General features: G+C 42.9%; 1 protein-coding gene across 2 annotated transcripts in view; it reads right to left on the bottom strand.

Moving 5' to 3' along the window:
* GRIN3A (glutamate ionotropic receptor NMDA type subunit 3A) overlaps window positions 1–17,083 on the bottom strand; it is a 202,607-nt gene that overhangs the window by 29,066 nt on the left and 156,458 nt on the right. The gene's annotated exons all lie outside the window — the stretch shown is intronic.

Here is a 17,083-nt window from a genome sequence, read left to right as displayed (position 1 = left end):
TCAGCACCTTAACCTTTATCTCTCTTGCTATTTTTAAAATCTTCTCACGTCTTTACTTTTCCTTCTTCTCTTGGAAAGTGAACTCCAAGGGGGTGGGGCTGCCTCTGTATTAATCGCTTCAGTATCCCCAGCACAGTGCCTGAAATGCGGTAAGTGTTTAACATATGTTGAATGACTGTGTGAGCTGCAAGCAGGGGCTCCTGATGCTTATTTGCAGACCTCCTCTAAGGACTAAATGAGATAATACATCAAAGCGTCGGTGTCATATATGCATCAACAGTTGATCCTTGAACAACATGGGTTTCAACCATGTGGGTCCACTTATATGCAGATATTTTTCGATAGCAAATACTACAGTACTGCAGGGTTGGCGTTGGTTGAATACTCTGACACATAACCATGGATACTGAGAAAGGATACCCAGGGCTGACTATAAAATTGAAGATTCTCCACTGAATAGATGGTTGGCACCCCTAAACCCCCGGCACTGTTCAAGGCTCAAGTATTTTTTTATTTTTTTTAATTCTCTGGGCAGGAAAGCCAGGATTGACATCTTTCTGATGCAGTGACTACTGACCTTTTTTACAACATTGGGTTCAGGGTCTTTGTAAGCGACTGTCCAGATATCGCACTAAATTTCTCATATGGATCATCTACAGGCAGTAACATATTCCTGAGGAATACACACAATGCTGAATTCAGGGCACTTTTCGGGAAGATACAGGTCCCAAGACCTTAGGTCCCAAGACCTCTGTCAGCTTATTATTTCAAATACATCATCTCAAACCCACTCCTTATTTTTGTTGGGCTAGTGCCTGATGACTGTCCTGAAGATCACTTTGGGGAATGGCTGCAATGTACCCTGAGAAGCTTTTGCTGTGTTTTGAGAGTATAAGAGGTCCTTAGGCTGTCTCACTCTCTCCCACCTTGCTTCAGCTGGATTTGTTCCTATTTTGTTGATGATGAATCTCACCGCCATTCCCCAGATTCCTTCTTCCTTTAGGAACACATCAGTTCCTCCATGTGCATACAAAGTATTAATACATTTGGTTCAATAACATTCATTTTAAAGGGACTTGGGGGACTCCTAGGACCCTAAATCAAACTGGAAGAGGCAAATGCTCCCTCATTTTAAAAAAGGTTGGCACCATTTTTTGTGCTTTAGTTCAGCCAAAATATCAGCCTGAAGGTAGTCATGCTGAAACTGGCGCAACACAGCCATGGAATACCTTACCATTAGGTCTACACAGTTTAAAAGAAAAGGAGGGACTTCTCTGGTGGTCCAGTGGCTAAGACTCCATGCTCCCAAAGCAGGGGGCCAAGGCTGGATCCCAACCTGGCGTGCTGCAGTCAATGAGTGCAAACAGTCAGACATGACTTAGTGACTGAACTACAGTAACAACTCTGCCCAGGAGCGTTCATCTAGCGCTCAGTCTGGGTCCTCCTTCCAGTGCCCAGGCCTGGCTAAAGAGTCAGGTCTCAGCTGGCGGTGCCCACAGGGCCAGGTCCCCAGACCCTGCCTCCTCACCGAGGGAGCTAGATCCAACATGCTGTAACTAAAGATCCTGCATGATGCAAGGAAGATTGAAGATCCTGCCTGCCCCAACTAAGACCCAGTGTGGCCAAATAAATAAAATAATAGTAATAAGAAAGAAAAGTAAAGGTCTAGAGGCTAAAATATTTGATGACTGAATTATTATCTGGACTGAATTAACTAGATCTGAAAGAAGCATGGTCGAGTGGAAGGAATTTAGAGTAGTGTGTTAGGGGTGGGGCAGGCGCACAGCTGGGTGTTAGCGTGAGATCACGACCTTCAGCGCAGGACCTTTAACCAGAGACCATTAGCGCCTCAGCGGTGGTGGTGGGAGATCCAGCCTGGCCAATAGTCAGCTGGACCGAGGTCCTTGTGCCTGTGAGCGTGGTGAGAGGCAGATTGTGGCCTTCTTCCACGGGCACTCCAGGCCTTCTGGTGTCAGGCCGGCAGGTGAGCTGGGGGCCCGGGGACAGGCAGGCTGAGCACTGTGCCCTGCAGAGCTCTTGCTATGGCCGCCCACTGGGTGGGTCCAGGCCTTGAAGTGGTAGTGAACCTCTGCCCCACCCCCTGCGACCTAATGGCGGCAGCAGTCATCCTGGCTCACAGTGCTTGAGACCAGTCCTCGTTTGGGGAGTCTGAGCAGCCTGAGGCCTGGCTGGGTCCTGGGCACCTGGCTCCCTCAGTGATGACAGCTGGGCAGGGCCTGGGGACCTGGCCCTGAGAGCACCGCCAGGTGAGACCTGCCTCTTCAGCGGGGCCTGGGCACTGGAGGGAGGACCCGGACTGCGTGGATCAAATGCTTCTGGGCAGGGTTGTTGTTCCATCACCAAACTGTGCTCCACTCTTTGTGACCCCATGGACTGCAGCATGCCAGGCTGGGCAGGGTACTGGTCTGAAAATGGACTTAGCCAGGGCTGGACCCTGAAGGATGAAAGTCAAGCCTTGGGATCTTGAACAAGTAAAATAAGAGGTAATAATGTTACTTTGCCTGCAGCATTTAAGTGTTCAAAGCCACAAGCAGGCAAGGAGACAGAACTGAATGCCTCCCCTGCCCTTTCTTGTCAGAACAGAGAGTAACATGTGCTTTTGTGGAAGTTTACAGGAACATGGTGACCTGAAGAACAAAGGATCTGACCCCAAGAAGTTTGCAACAACTAGTCATGTCCCTCCTTCACATTTCCTACGGCTTTGCTGTAAACTTTCAGGGAGTTTGGGGGTTTTTAGGCATGAGTCACCTGTCTCCTTGCACGGTCTTGCAGTTACCCTTTCTCTGCTCCAAACTCTGAACTTTTGGTATTGTTTGGCCTCACTCTGCATGGGGCACACAGACTTGTATTTGGTAAAACAGCACAATTGAATCTTAACTGTCCACTTAATAGCTGTAAGTAGCTTGGACTAGTTGTTTAATGTCAGTTTTCCCAATCGTAAAATGAAGCTAATAATGTATTTCATACAGTTGTATGAGGATTAAAGCTGTTACTAACCAACAAGATAAACAATCATTATTATTACTAATTTTGTTATTGTTTACCCTGCTGGTGGAGATGAAGGCTTAAAGAAAGAATACTCAGAAGCCTGAGCACTTAAGTGTATGTATGTCCATTTGATGAACACTCCTTGTATACCGTGTACACTATGCCACTGGCTACTCTCAGTATTTTGCAGGATTAACTTCAGATGCTCCAGGGCAGTGTTCTTTGGTGGCTGATGGCAAATTTTCCATTGCAGGCAAGCTGTGATGAATCTCACTCATACTCCCACGGAGTCCTCACGACTTTCTCCTGAGTAATGTTCTGAAGGTCATTCTTTAGGAAGGAGTCATTAGCGTGGAAACTCTTAAGTAAGTATCTTCCTCTATGTGGTGTGTTTTTAGGAGATAGTGAGGTGCAGTGGTGAGAGCATAGGAATTAAATAGACCAGGTTCCAGTCCCTGCTCTGCCCCATTAGCTGTGAGCTATTAGAGGAGCTGTTACTGTCCTAGCCTCACTGTCCTCATCTGTAAAGTGGTGATAATCATCATCTGCTTTATCTATTCTCTGTGGCTCAGATGGCAAAGAATCTGCTCACAATGCTGGAGACCTGGGTTCGATCCCTGGGTTGGGAAGATCCCCTGGAGAAGAGAAAGGCTACCCACTTCAGTATTCTGGCCTGGAGAATTCCATGGACTGTATAGTTCATGGGGTCACAAAGATTTGGTCATGACTGAGCGACTTTCACGTTCACATTCACTTGTCTATTCTGAGTGAGAAGAGGGACTGCATATAGAAATGTTATGTAGAAGGAGAAATATTGTCGCCAGAGTTAACTAATTTAATGGTCAAACAGACAATACCAGGAAGATGGTACCACTTCCTTGAAATAATTCAGTGAGCAGTTGGAACTGCTTTACTGCCTTGTAGAGGAGATAATGTGATGTTGGATCTGAAATTTTAGTCAGTGTAAAGTTGAGTTTCCCATTGTTCCACATTTCATAAACTCTGTAGTTCAGCATTATTATGGGACTTAGTGTTATTGTTTCAGTATTCTCCAGCCATTATTCTTAGTCATTTCGATGAAAAATGCTATTTGTTACTCTCTTTATCACTATGAAGGGATGTGGATTGCTGGACATTCACTACAGTGAGCATGTTAAAAGGATTGACTGGTTGTTCTGGAAGAAATTAGGATCCTGACACCATTTCCATTTTCAATAAGCCATTTTCTTGTCCTCAACAGTTTTCAAAAAAAGAAAAAAGGACTGTGGAGGGTTATGTGCAAATATAGCTGACGTTGGAAAACAGAAACAGAAGTAATGAGAACTGAGAATCAGGTAAAACTTCATCTTCCAAGTTAGTCAGGAGAACAGGCTTCTGAGTAACTCACATAGTTACTCTGCAAGCTTTACAGGTGGAAGCCCTCACGTTTCTGTGATTTCACTGGTCAACATTTTTAACATCTATTTGTATTGAGGTGGCCACCATGTAGAATGTGGAACAATATAGCTCTAAGTTTAAAACCTTTCATGAAGGACTTTCATGGTGGTCAAGTGGTTAAGACTTTGTCTCCCAATGCAGGGGGTGTGAGTTCAGTCCCTGGCTGGGGAACTAAGATTCCTCACGACCGGAAAAGAAAACAAAAACAGATTGCACACGACAGAAATAATGTTATAACAAATTCAATAAAGACTTGAAAAATGGTCCCCATTAAAAAAAAAAAAAACTTTAAAAAATGTTAAAACCTTTCACGAGCATCAGTTCTCACCTGCGACTTATAAATAATATAGTGGTGGTGTCATTATAGGTCTAAGTGGGATAACATCTACCTTTTTTAAAAGCACCCCAAATAGCACATCAGAACACATTAAGGATTCAAAAGGACCCTGAGCCCCTAATTTTGTACCCTGTCTCCTTATTCTTCCCTTTCCTACTCCTTTATTTGCTTTCTCAAAGCAGAATTTTGACGCTGGATTTATCAGTTTTATCATTCTTTGATGTGACAAACCTTGTTTGAAGTTTAAATCCGTTTAACAAATGTTGCAGCAACATGGATGGACCTGGAGGGTGTGTTATGCTAAGTGAAATAAGTCAGAGAAAGACAAATACTGTATGTTTTCACTTATATGTGGAATCTGAAAAATAAGATGAATGAATATTATAATACAGAAATCAACTCACAGAGAACAAACTAGTGGTTCTGACTGAGGAAAGTGGTGGGGGGAGGTGCAAGAGAGGGGGCGGGCGATTAAGAGGTATGAAGGACTGGGTATAAAATGAATAAGATATAAGGATGTAATGTATAGCACAGGGAAAATATGACCAATATTTTATAATATCTTTATATGGAGTATAAGCTATAAAAATAGTGAATCCCTATGTTGTAAACCTGAAACTAATATCAAAAGTCAACTCTGTGCTTGCTTAGTCGTTCAGTTGTGTCTGACTCTTTGCGACCCCATGGACTGCAGCCCACCAGGCTACTCCACCCATGGGGATTCTGCAGGAAAGAATACTGGAGTGGGTTGCCATGCCCTCCTCCAGGGGATCTGCCCAACCTGGGATCAAATCCAGGTCTCCCACACTGAAGGCGGATTCTTTACCATCTGAGCCACCAGGGAAGCCCAAGAATACTGGAGTGGGTAGCCTATCCCTTCTCCAGATCTTCCCGACCCAGGAATCAAACTGGGTCTCCTGCACTGCAGGTGGATTCTTTACCAGCTGAGCTACCAACTCTACTTCAAAAAAAAAAGTATCCATTTAATACATATATGTTGAGCACATACTATGTGCCAGGAGATGGCGTTTTCTGTGAACAAGAAACAGTCTCCTGAGAAATCTACTCTTTAGTAAGTGTTTCGGCTTTAAGGATGTAGCACTATTTGCTCAGCCTTTTATGTTCATCATGTATAGTCAAAAGGATCAAGAGTACTATGTTGATTTTCTTCTGTAATTCTGGGATGGTATTTAAAATGAGCTTTGGAATATATGGCTTTTTAATCATAATTTTGCTATTTAACAACTGTGTGATCTTGGGTTGTGTTACTTGTCTGAAGCACTGTTTGCTCATCTGTAAAACAAGGATACAATTGCTAGCTTATAGCATCATTTTCAGGATTAAATGAGATAGAATGCATAAAGTATTAGACTCTGTGCCTAGCATATAGTAGATACAAATATGGTAGATATTATAATTATTGCCTACTGGATACTAGCTTAGAAAATTCTAATTCTAATAGACTATTTGCATACATAGACATGCAGATACACTCAACTACTCCTTTGTTTTCTACACAAATATTTATTGAGCTTCTGAAATATGAAAGGCATATGGTAGTGACCTAAGGCAAATACTTTCCCACCTGTCTCTGTCTTTATGGAGATTACTGTTCATAGGGAAGATGCCTATTAAACAAATTATCATGCCCATAAATGTACAGGTGAACCCGTGGTGAGCATCACAGATGAGAGGTCACACAATAGGAATTTGATTTAGTCAGAAAGATGAACAAAACTCCTGTTGTAGAAGTGATGATCGAGCTGAAATCTCAGGGAGAAGTTAACTGGATATTTGAGCAGGGATATGTGTTCCAGGAAGAAAGACCTTTGGGTGCAGACTGGGGCAGAGGAGCACATCAGGTAAGACAAACTTAAAGGCCACTTTGGCCAGAGCAGGGAGGTCAAGGGAGAGCCTGGTATTAGATGCAGTGAACAGATGGCCTGACCATGCCCTCGACGTTGAAGAAAGGGCAATATTTATTCAATCATTCCTTTACAGGGCATCATTTATTCAGTTATGTTTTGACATATACAACATTGAGGGCATGTAGAGATGGTCCCTACTCAGAAAATTTACTGATTACTGAGTGAATTGAAGCATTAAAGACTGTGATTACTTAAAGCACAAGATGGAAAAAGAAAGATATCATCCGAGAGGTAAGGGCGAAAAGCTGTAAGAATTCAGAGAACTTAGAAATTGTTGAGACCTTCCTAGAATTCTTGCTGGAAACGAATGAGATTCCCCCATCCGCCCCAAGAAGTACTGTTTGATTCTGATGAAAACAAGGCGGACAAAATCCATGATCACAGAAGTGGGAAAGGGAGCAGTGGCAGATACCAGTGACTAGTTTAATGTGGCTGAAATACTTGAGCGAAATAACGGAAGGTGAGCTGGAAGGAACCAGATCAAGAAGAGTTTTGAATGTTTGGCTGAAGACATTTGGTTTTTATATGACAGGGAAAGCCAGATGAGTGACCGAATCAGAATCATAATCTAAAAAGATCAACCTGGCAGTGTGAAGGGTGAGCTGAACAGGGGGAGAGCCTGACACTTAGGTGAGCAGCCAGCAAACAATGAAAACTATGCCTGTTTGCCTGGAGTATGAGAGCTGAGCAAGGATGAAAGAGGCACAAGAGGAGAAAGGTAAAGTGTGCTCATTTGCTGGGCTTCCCTGACAAGTGCCACAAACTGGGTGGTGTTTTCAACAGAAATGTATTATCTCCCGGTTCTGAAAACTAGACATTTGAAATCAGGATGTCAGCAGGACCACATTCCTTCAAACCTGTAAGACCCTTCCTTGTTTATTCCTAGCTCCTGACAGTTTGCTGGCCATCTCTGCTGTTCTCTGGCCTCAAGCCGCCATAAATCCACCCTTTGTCTTCGTGGTCACGTGTTCTCCCCGTGTCTCAGTCTCTGCAAGCTAGTTGTCTCCGTACAGGGACGGCAGTCATGTTGGATTAGGGACCCTCTCCACTACAGTATGACTGTTTAATCTCCTCTTCAATGACCATATTTCCAAACCAGGCCCTCTTCTGAGGTATCAGGGGGAGGACTTCAACCTATCTTTGCTAGTGGATGGTGGTGGTGGGGGGGGGCACAATGCAACTCATAAAACTAGGCTTGAAGTCTTACTGGATAGAAAGACAGAGGGGGCAGGCAAAGATGAAACTCCAAACGTGACTGCACTGACTTCCCTGGCTGACCTGCCCTGTGCTTGGATGTTGCAGGAAGCTACCTTTACTGTGTGATGAGATGCAGATCCTGTAAGGGCTTCAGGGCTCCTTGCCCCGCACCCCTGACAGTGCTGGCTTCTCATCCAACTCCCACAGCTATGGGAGGAAGTGTTTTCAGAGGAAATGTTGGGGCAAGTTTTCACATTACGGCTGCTGCTGCTGCTGCTAAGTGGCTTCAGTCGTGTCCTACTCTGTGCGACCCCATAGACGGCAGCCCACCAGGCTCCCCTGTCCCTGGGATTCTCCAGGCAAGAACACTGGAGTGGGTTGCCATTTCCTTCTCCAATGCTGGAAAGTGAAAAGTGAAAGTGAAGTTGCTCAGTCGTGTCCGACTCTTTGCGGCCTCATGGACTGCAGCCCACCAGGCTCCTCCGTCCATGGGATTTTCCAGGCAAGAGTACTGGAGTGGGGTGCCATTGCCTTCACATTACGAGACTCGGTTAATACTGCCTGAGAAATAAAAAGCATGGTTTTCTGATATTTTGTAAAACTTTACACTATAACCACTAGATGGCAATCTTCACACATTTTCACGTTTTTTCTTTTTTTTCCCCCAGAAGCAGGAAACTTCAGAACCTGGAGGCAACTATTTAGCACTTGGAATAATTACGGATGAGTCCTGTTTCATGTGATTCCCCCACAGATTTAACTGTATGGAAATCTGAAAAAGTGAAAGGAAGACTATCTCATAATAGTCCTAATCAGCTTGAGCACTGTTCACACCTTTTAGTCACACAGTAAATAACATGTATAAATATTCATGAGCTCGTTGAATTCAACCAGAGGGAAAACAGGGACTATTAACAGTAGGCGGTGATATAACTGATGCCCAAGCATCTCTGGTATATCAAAGAGGAGACTCTTATGCCGTGTTACCCAGTTACTTGCTCATTAGCAAGGGTCGGGTGCGGGGTGGGAACTTGCTGGAATGTTTTCACTGTATCAGAATTCAAGCTTCTGTCATTTATATTAACCAGAGAGCCATAGAGAAGCAGCTTTAGCTTTGTGAAAACAAGCTAGAGAAACAAAACTAGAGAAGTGTAGATCTCCAGGCTGTGTACCCAGCAACCCGACTTGGAATGCTGTTTAAAGAAAATAGTTATTGTTGTTTCTTTAAAGATTTGTTTTACGTTGAGGCTTATGGTTTGTGTAAGCCATCTTCATGTTTTCTCACTGAAATCTAGAAGCTGAGTTGGACAAAAGGCATAACATAAAATTGTAGGTGCTCATTAATAAGGCATACTGCAAAACAGAAAATTCCAGAATCTTATATTTCTCAAGTTTTCCCCCAAAGTCTTCAGTTCTATAATATGTAAGCATTATATGAAAGAACATTTATGTTGGAATTATAAGATGCTTCTGCTTTTTTGGAGATGGGTCCAAAAAATAAGCATGTACTTATTATTTATTAAGTATTTTTTCTTCTATGTGCATAGTCTGTACTCAGGCAAGGAGGAGGAAACATTTGTTCAGCTAGGTGAATTTGTTCTGGTAAGAGAAGGTGAGGTCTTTCTGAGGCTGGCCTCCCTTTCTTCATGTACAGTTCCACCACATTATAAAAGGACACACGTACAGCTTTGTGTTTCTTTAGGTTTTCAGAAAGCGCTACCTGGATAGGTTCCATCTGACCTTATGCTTGGCTTAAATATTAAGCTTAATTACTTAGGCTATTTCAAGGGAAGCACTCAGCTGTCAAGGTGGTTCTTGACTTACACAGGTTTTCAATTTAAAGCAATCTACAGTCATTAACTCTCCCTGCCTCACCATAACTTTCATCAGGTTGAAAAGCAGACAGTGACATTTTAAATTGGAAAAGGAAGGGGCAGGGATGAGAGAGGTGCAGGAGGCTGTTGCGATGTGACCTAGTTGTTAACAGCAAAAGAGACTGAGTTAAAACTCACCGCTCCCCCACTCCTGCACTATTCCGTTTGGGTCTTTAAAGATAAACTGCAAAGAAAATTGACAGGCCCTGTAGCTCCTTGATGTGACTTGTGTGATCTCTTTGGCTTTCAACGTATAGATGACTAACCCATTCCTCATCGCCACAAAAAATTAAGAGGGAAGAATGGGTCTGCTATGAGAAAGCTCCACTTTCTCAGTGAACAAATATTACTAAGTTTCACACTAGATGCTTGCTTTGGTGGTCAGGGATGGAGAGCCCATCAGTTCATCGTCCTCCTCAGGGTCTCAGGAGCCAGATCTTCAGCTAGTTAGGTTAGGATTCCTCTAAATGTGCCTGCCTGAGAACCACAGCATTCTCAAAGCAGGACATGCTGCATGGCTCAATCTTAAGGGCAATAAACAGGCTTCAGAGAAATTAAGTGATGTGCTGAAAGTCACTCAGTTGTTTCATGAGAGAGTCAGGACAACTACCATCCTGACTACCATATGATATGATAACTAGCATCCATTCAGTACGTACCACATGTCAGACAGTTTTATGAACATTATCTCTCTTCATTACACCAAGCTGAATCATTAAATCTTCTCTCCAGTTAGTAGAGGAGGAAACTCAGAGAGGTTAAGCAATTTGTGTTCATGATGTCTTGATGTACATTTTACATGGGGATATTTTGACACAGAGGTTGTTTTTATATTTGCACCTCTACAGTGCTCTTAAACCATTTACACTTCAGCTTAAAATATCACCTAATAATGAGCTTCACAAACATCCTCACTCCACCCCTGCTCATCCTTACTGGATGAGGTTCAGGATTGGGGGTTTCCAAGGATGGATAAGATCAAGAATAAATTAAAAGTTGGGTTGGGGTTAGGAGCCAGGAATGGGGTGAGGGCAAGGATTGAGTAAATTCAGGGATGGGGTGAGGGTCAAATTGAAGGTGAGATCATGGATGGAATGGGGCAAAGTTTCCTAATGTGCACTTTCTTTCATATTAATTTTTCAAAAAACCACTGAAAAGTGTAATTTACTTTTAGACTGTCTCAAAATTTATTTTTCCTTTTCCCTACTTTCCATAATTGAGGTTTCTGGATTTCTGAAGTAGAGCTCCCTTCACTGCAATGTTCCACCTCGTGCTTAGCATGTTATTTGTTTCCCTAAACCTCCAACAACAATACAAGGAGACCCATGGATTCAGAGGCAGAAAGCCTTGTAAAAACCCAGCAAGCTATGGCTTCAACTGAGGCTCACAGAGATTCAGTAACTTCCCCAAGGATGTGAAATTGTCTCCTCAGAGTAATGAGAGAGCAAGGGTGGTCTGCCTCCTAAGACCAAGGTCATTCCAGTCCCAGTTGTCCTACCTCCTCCTCTGTAATCCATGCAAGGAACAGTCTCCCTCCCTGCAAGCTAGGCCTTGGTCTGCACGTTCTAGGTGGTCAGGCTGCAGGTGCTTTCTTTTAGCTGGCCCCTTCCCCACCTTCACTTGCCATGAGTGGCTGTTCTAGACAGTTTTTACCTCCCAGACCCACTCTCCACCTCTCCCCATCCCAGTTTGTGTCATGAGGAGGCTTATGGACTACAGTGACTGGTTTCCTTGGCTTAAGACAGTGGTAGAAGAGGCTGGGGTTGGGGGAGTGGAGAGGAGACTAAGGTCAGGTATTTACTTCCTGGCCCTCTCTCAGCCAGGTCACTGTGGCATGTATATGCCCCTAACCAAAGGCTCCAGCTCCTATTTTAATACCCTCTCCTGAAGTGAAAGGCAAAGGAAAAAAGGAAAAATATACACATCTGAATGCAGAATTCCAAAGAATAAAAAGGAGAGATAAAGTCTTCTTAAGTGAACAATGCAAAAATGTAGTTGAAAACAACAGAATGGGAAAGACTAGAGATCTCTTCAAGAAAATCAGAGATATCAGCGGAACATTTCATGCAAAGATGGGCACAATAAAGGACAGAAATGGTATGGACCTAACAGAAGCAGAAGATATATTAAGAAGAGGTGGCAAGAATACACAGAAGAACTATACAAAAAAGATCTTAGTGACCTGGATAGCCATGATGGTGTGATCACTCACCTAGAGCCAGACATCCTGAAAGTCTGGAGTGTGAAGTCAAGTAGACCTTAGGAAGCATCACTACAAACAAAGCTAGTGGAGGTGATGGAATTCTAACTAAACTATTTCAAATCCTAAAAGACAATGCTGTGAAAGTGCTGCACTCAATATGCCAGCAAATTTGGAAAACTCAGCAGTGGCCACAGGACTGGAAAAGATCAGTTTTCATTCCAATCCCAAAGAAAGACAATGCCAAATAATGTTCAAACTACTTCACAATTGCACTCATATCACTAACAAGGTCATGCTCAAAATCTTTCAAACTAGGCTTCAACACTACATGATCCAAGAACTTCCAGATGTACAAGCTGGTTTTTGAAAAGGCAGAGGAACCAAAGATCAAATTGCCAACATCTGTTGGATCATCAAAAAAGCAACAGAGTTCCAGAAAAACATCTACTTCTGCTTCATTGACTATGCTAAAGACTTTGACTGTGTAGATCACAACAAACTATGGAAAATTCTTAAAGAGATAGGAATACCAGACCGTCTTACCTGCCTGCCTTCTGAGAAACCTGTATGCAGGTCAAAATGCAATAGTTAGAACCAGAGGAGGAACAACAGACTGGTTCCAAACTGGGAAAGGAGTATGTCAAAGCTATATATTTTCATCCTGCTTACTTACCTTATATGCTGAATATATCATGTGAAATGCTGGGCTGGATGAATCACAAGCTGGAATCAAGATTGTCAGGAGAAATATCAATAACCTCAGCTGTGCAGATGACACCACCCTTATGGCAGAAATCAAAGAGGAAGTAAAGATCCTCTTGATGAAGGTGAAAGAGGAGAGTTAAAAAGCTGGCTTAAAACTCAACACTCAATAAATGAAGATCATTGCATCCAGTCTCATCCCGTCATGGCAAATAGATAGGGAAACAATGGAAACAGTGATAGACTTTTTTTTTTCCTTGAGCTCCAAAATCAGTGTGGATGGTGACTATAGGCATGAAAGTAAAAGATGCTTACTCTTTGGAAGAAAAGCTATGACAAACCTAGACAGCATATAAAAAACAGAGACATTACTTTTCTGACAAAGGTCCATATACTCAAAGCTATGGTTTGTCCAGTAGCCATGTACGGCTGTAAAGATTGAGCACTGAAGAACTTGTGCCTTTGACCTGTGCTGTTGGAGAGGACTCTTGAGAATCCCTTGGACTGCAAGGAGATCAAACCAGTCAATCCTAAAGGAAGTCAGTCCTGAATATTCATTGGAAGGAGTGATGCTGAAGCTGAAGCACAAATACTTTGGCCACCTGATATGAAGAACTGACTCATTGGAAAAGACCCTGTTGCTGGGAAAGACTGAAGACAGGAGGAGAAGGGGACGGCAGAGGATGAGATAGTTGGATGGCATCACCGACTCAATGGACATGAGTTTGAGCAAGCTCCTGGAGATGATGAAGGACAGGGAAACCTAACGTGCTACAGTCCATGGGGTTGCAAAGGGTCAGACATAACTGGGTGACTGGACAACAAAGGCAGTAGTGGAAGATGCCAAGGCAGAAGGAGACTAAGGTCAGGTATTTACTTCCTTGCCCTCTCTCAACCAGGTCACCGTGGCATGTTTACATCCCTAACCAAAGGCTCCAGCTCCTATTTGAATGCCTTTTCCTGTGCCTCCCTGGGTTCTAGGAGTGGCTCTCTCCATGTTTCCCTTTGAGCTAAGGTGTGCTTCCTTAGCGTTGGTAATGTCTCCTTCACTTTACCTGCCCTGAGATATTGCAGTATTTCTGTTGCTTCCTTAGATCACACCTCTGTAAAGAGTTTCTTGAAAATTCTCCTCAGGCTGTTTGAGTGTGCTATCCATTCTCTGCCCAAACTGTCTCCTCTTTCTTTTTAACTATAACCAGGTGGTTAAAAGGCATATTATTCAACCCAATATTTAAAGGAGACTTATATAAAAGGAGGTATCATCATAAATCTTAATAATTTCTTGAAAAGTTTTGGGAGTTTGCTAAGCTGTGACCTGCTACTGTCCTTTTCCTCGTTTGTAAATAACAGATTTCATAAATCCTGGAACAGATTTCATAAATTCACTGGCTCAAAAAAAATTTACATTTTTGGGGGGCTGAGTCAGAGTAAAATGAAGGAAATTTTATACTTCCATACTTTTTTCCTGTGGAATTGATTGACAATGAGTCTACTGTGGGCAGAGGCACGGCTGTGCTAGGAGGACCATGAAGAAACATCTGAGGTCAATTTAAAATTCTTCTCTGAAAATTGCTGGAGTTTGGTCTGCAGAATTGGACCTGCAATTTTCTAGGTGACTCTGGGGAGCAGATAAAGCCCTAGAATTAAAAACAAAAAACAAAAAACAACAATTTATTCTCTAGAGAGATTGCCGCTAGACAGCTCTAGGATTGCCAAGAGATAAAGGGTGAATAGATCAAGGCTCTCACAGGGGATCAAGTATTCATGTCCAACTGTGAGACATAGGTGGAAGAAAGCATGCTAGGAGACCATATATTGTTAGTATTCATTTGCCAAATGAGGATTTTTTTTTCAGAGTGAAATTGTTTAATGACTTTGTGGTAACAGACGTGGACTAGGACTGTACCTGGAAAATGGGAGGTCAGAGGAATGTCCTTCTTAAGAGCACCTGTTGGGAGAGGTACCCTCCAGAACATTCCTGCTTCTGCTGTGCTGTGCTCTGCACCCCTCCCCCTGGGGGAGTGAAGGAAGAGGGATGTGTTCATTAAACCAGGAGTCCCCAACCTCTGGGATTTAGTGCCTGATGATCTGAGGTGGAGCTGATGTAGTAATAATAGGAATAAAGTGCACAATAAATGTAATGCCCTTGAATCATCCCCAAACCATCCCCCTACCCAGGGCCATGGAAAAATTGTCTCCCATGAAATAGGTCCCTGGTGCCAAAAAGGTTGGGAACCACTGCATTAAACTACTACTTTATTAACTCCTTACAAAAAGTTACTGAAGAGATGAAGAAGCTGAGACTGAGGTGGGTTCGTGATTTTTCCAAGGCAGATAGATGGTATAGGCAGGCTTCAAATATGGTCTGTCTGATTTCAAATCCAGTCCTACTTTCTTCACACTAATAGCCCAGACTGTATGACATTTGAGGCAAAAGGGATGGCAAGGAAAGTGCTAACAAGCATGCTTCCTTCTTCTGACCTTTTCTAGAGAAAGCGAACCCCTTCCCCACTTCAAAACAGCAGGTGGAGACTCAAGGATTGAGTAAAAGAATATACAGCAGGCAGAGGGCCTTCACAGAGGAGACCAAGCTCAGCCAATGAGCTGAACATGGATTTCATTGAATTACATTGTACCTTTAGGTTCTGTGAGGGTGACATCCTGAAATTCTGTCCTAGGTTCTTCAAGACAAACATGCCAGTCAGTGCCCAAGGATATGCTCTGCTGTTTAAATGCACACAGGTGAGCATCCCTGCACAGCAGGGTGTTACTGAACAGACCAGAATAGGCCTTACTTCAGACCACCATCTTGAGAAAGAAGTGCTCCCTGTATGTCCTTAACATTCCCCAAGGCTGGAGGTGGCCCCCCTAACTCTACACCCACATGGTTGTTATCAGAATCTTCCTTTATTTCTGTCTCTGAAGTTCCAATTAAGGGTACACTTCTCTTCCATTCTCCTCATTCCTACCCCTCACCTACTTCAAATTCAGCAGACCTGGAAAGCCAGCCCAGGGTTGTCTTAATAACCATAACTTGATCCTGACATCAGCCTCTTATCCAATTGCTTCCAGCTCACTACATCTAGAGTTTCCCAAATGCCTCTCCCCTGAATTTGTTCCATTAAAAAACCATGGTTGAAAATTGATGTGGTATATTTTGCATGCATCATCTGAACAGTTCATGGCTTTTCTGATTTTTTGTTTTTCAAAACCTGTCTTCTTTTTTGCCCACACTTAATTTGGTTTTGTTTGAAATTTCTGATAAATCCATAAAGCCCTGGAACAGTTGTGATGAAATCTCATCATCCTTAAGGATGTAAGTTACTTTGTGGTTATCACATTTGGGTATAGGCTCACTATTTTACATGCGTTGTCTGCCCTAATTTTCACCACAGTCCTATGAAGTAGACATTTTCACCCCACTTTGTAAAAGCTGAGGCTAGGAATGGACAAGTAACATGTTTAATATCACTTAGATGGTAGTTTTCAAACCTAGAACTGTCTCCAAAGCCCATGCTTTCAACCATTATGCTTTATGGTAAATATATTAAGCATTCTCATCTCCGGATGACATAAAGAAAGACCATGATCACTATATCAAAGCTGGGAGGGTACTTGCAGATGATTATATCCAAATACCTCATTGTACTGATGACTAGAAGCAGGTAGGATGGGAGAAGGTGTAAAACAGGTGGTTGGTTGTCTACTTAGCATCTATTCTCCTGAATCATTCTTCCTAAGGGAACCCTGCTTTCATTTAGGTCTTCTCTATGGGACTATGTATTGCCAGGGAAGCTGCCCCCTTACTAGTCCTAAGGGATGAGTTATGGCTGGCTAATTTATCATGGTAATCTCATTCTCCTCACCATTGATTGCTTAAACATGGACAGATGACACAATTTTTGGCCAATGAATTTGAAGAAATCTACTGGAGAGTTTCTGGGAAGGTTTCCCCACTCCTAGAAAGAGCTGTAGGAATCTAAAGATATCTATGAACCCCAGGAAATGCTCCTGATGGAAGGAGAGGAAGTATTAATACTTCTATTTACTATGCCAAGTTTTTTTCCCTAGGTCTTTCCATAAATGTTCTCTTATTCTCAAAACAAAATGACAAGTTATGTTTTATTGACTTCCCTTGTGGCTCAGATGGTAAAGCGTCTGCCTACAATGTGGGGGACCCAGGTTCAATCCCTGAGTCGGGAAGATCTGCTGGAGAAGGAAATGACTGCCCACTCCAGTATTCTTGCCTGGAAAATCCCATGGACAGAGGAACCTGGTAGGCTACAGTTCATGGGCTCACAAGAGTCAAACATGACTTAGGGACTTCACTTTCACTTCACTTTCATATCCATTCATGAATGAAGAAACTCAGGCCTAGGAATAGTCACTCAGTGAT

This window comes from Ovis aries, chromosome 2 (assembly GCF_016772045.2).
Source record: "Ovis aries strain OAR_USU_Benz2616 breed Rambouillet chromosome 2, ARS-UI_Ramb_v3.0, whole genome shotgun sequence".
Lineage (NCBI taxonomy): Eukaryota > Metazoa > Chordata > Mammalia > Artiodactyla > Bovidae > Ovis > Ovis aries.
This window is presented reverse-complemented; position numbering and strand designations above follow the sequence as displayed.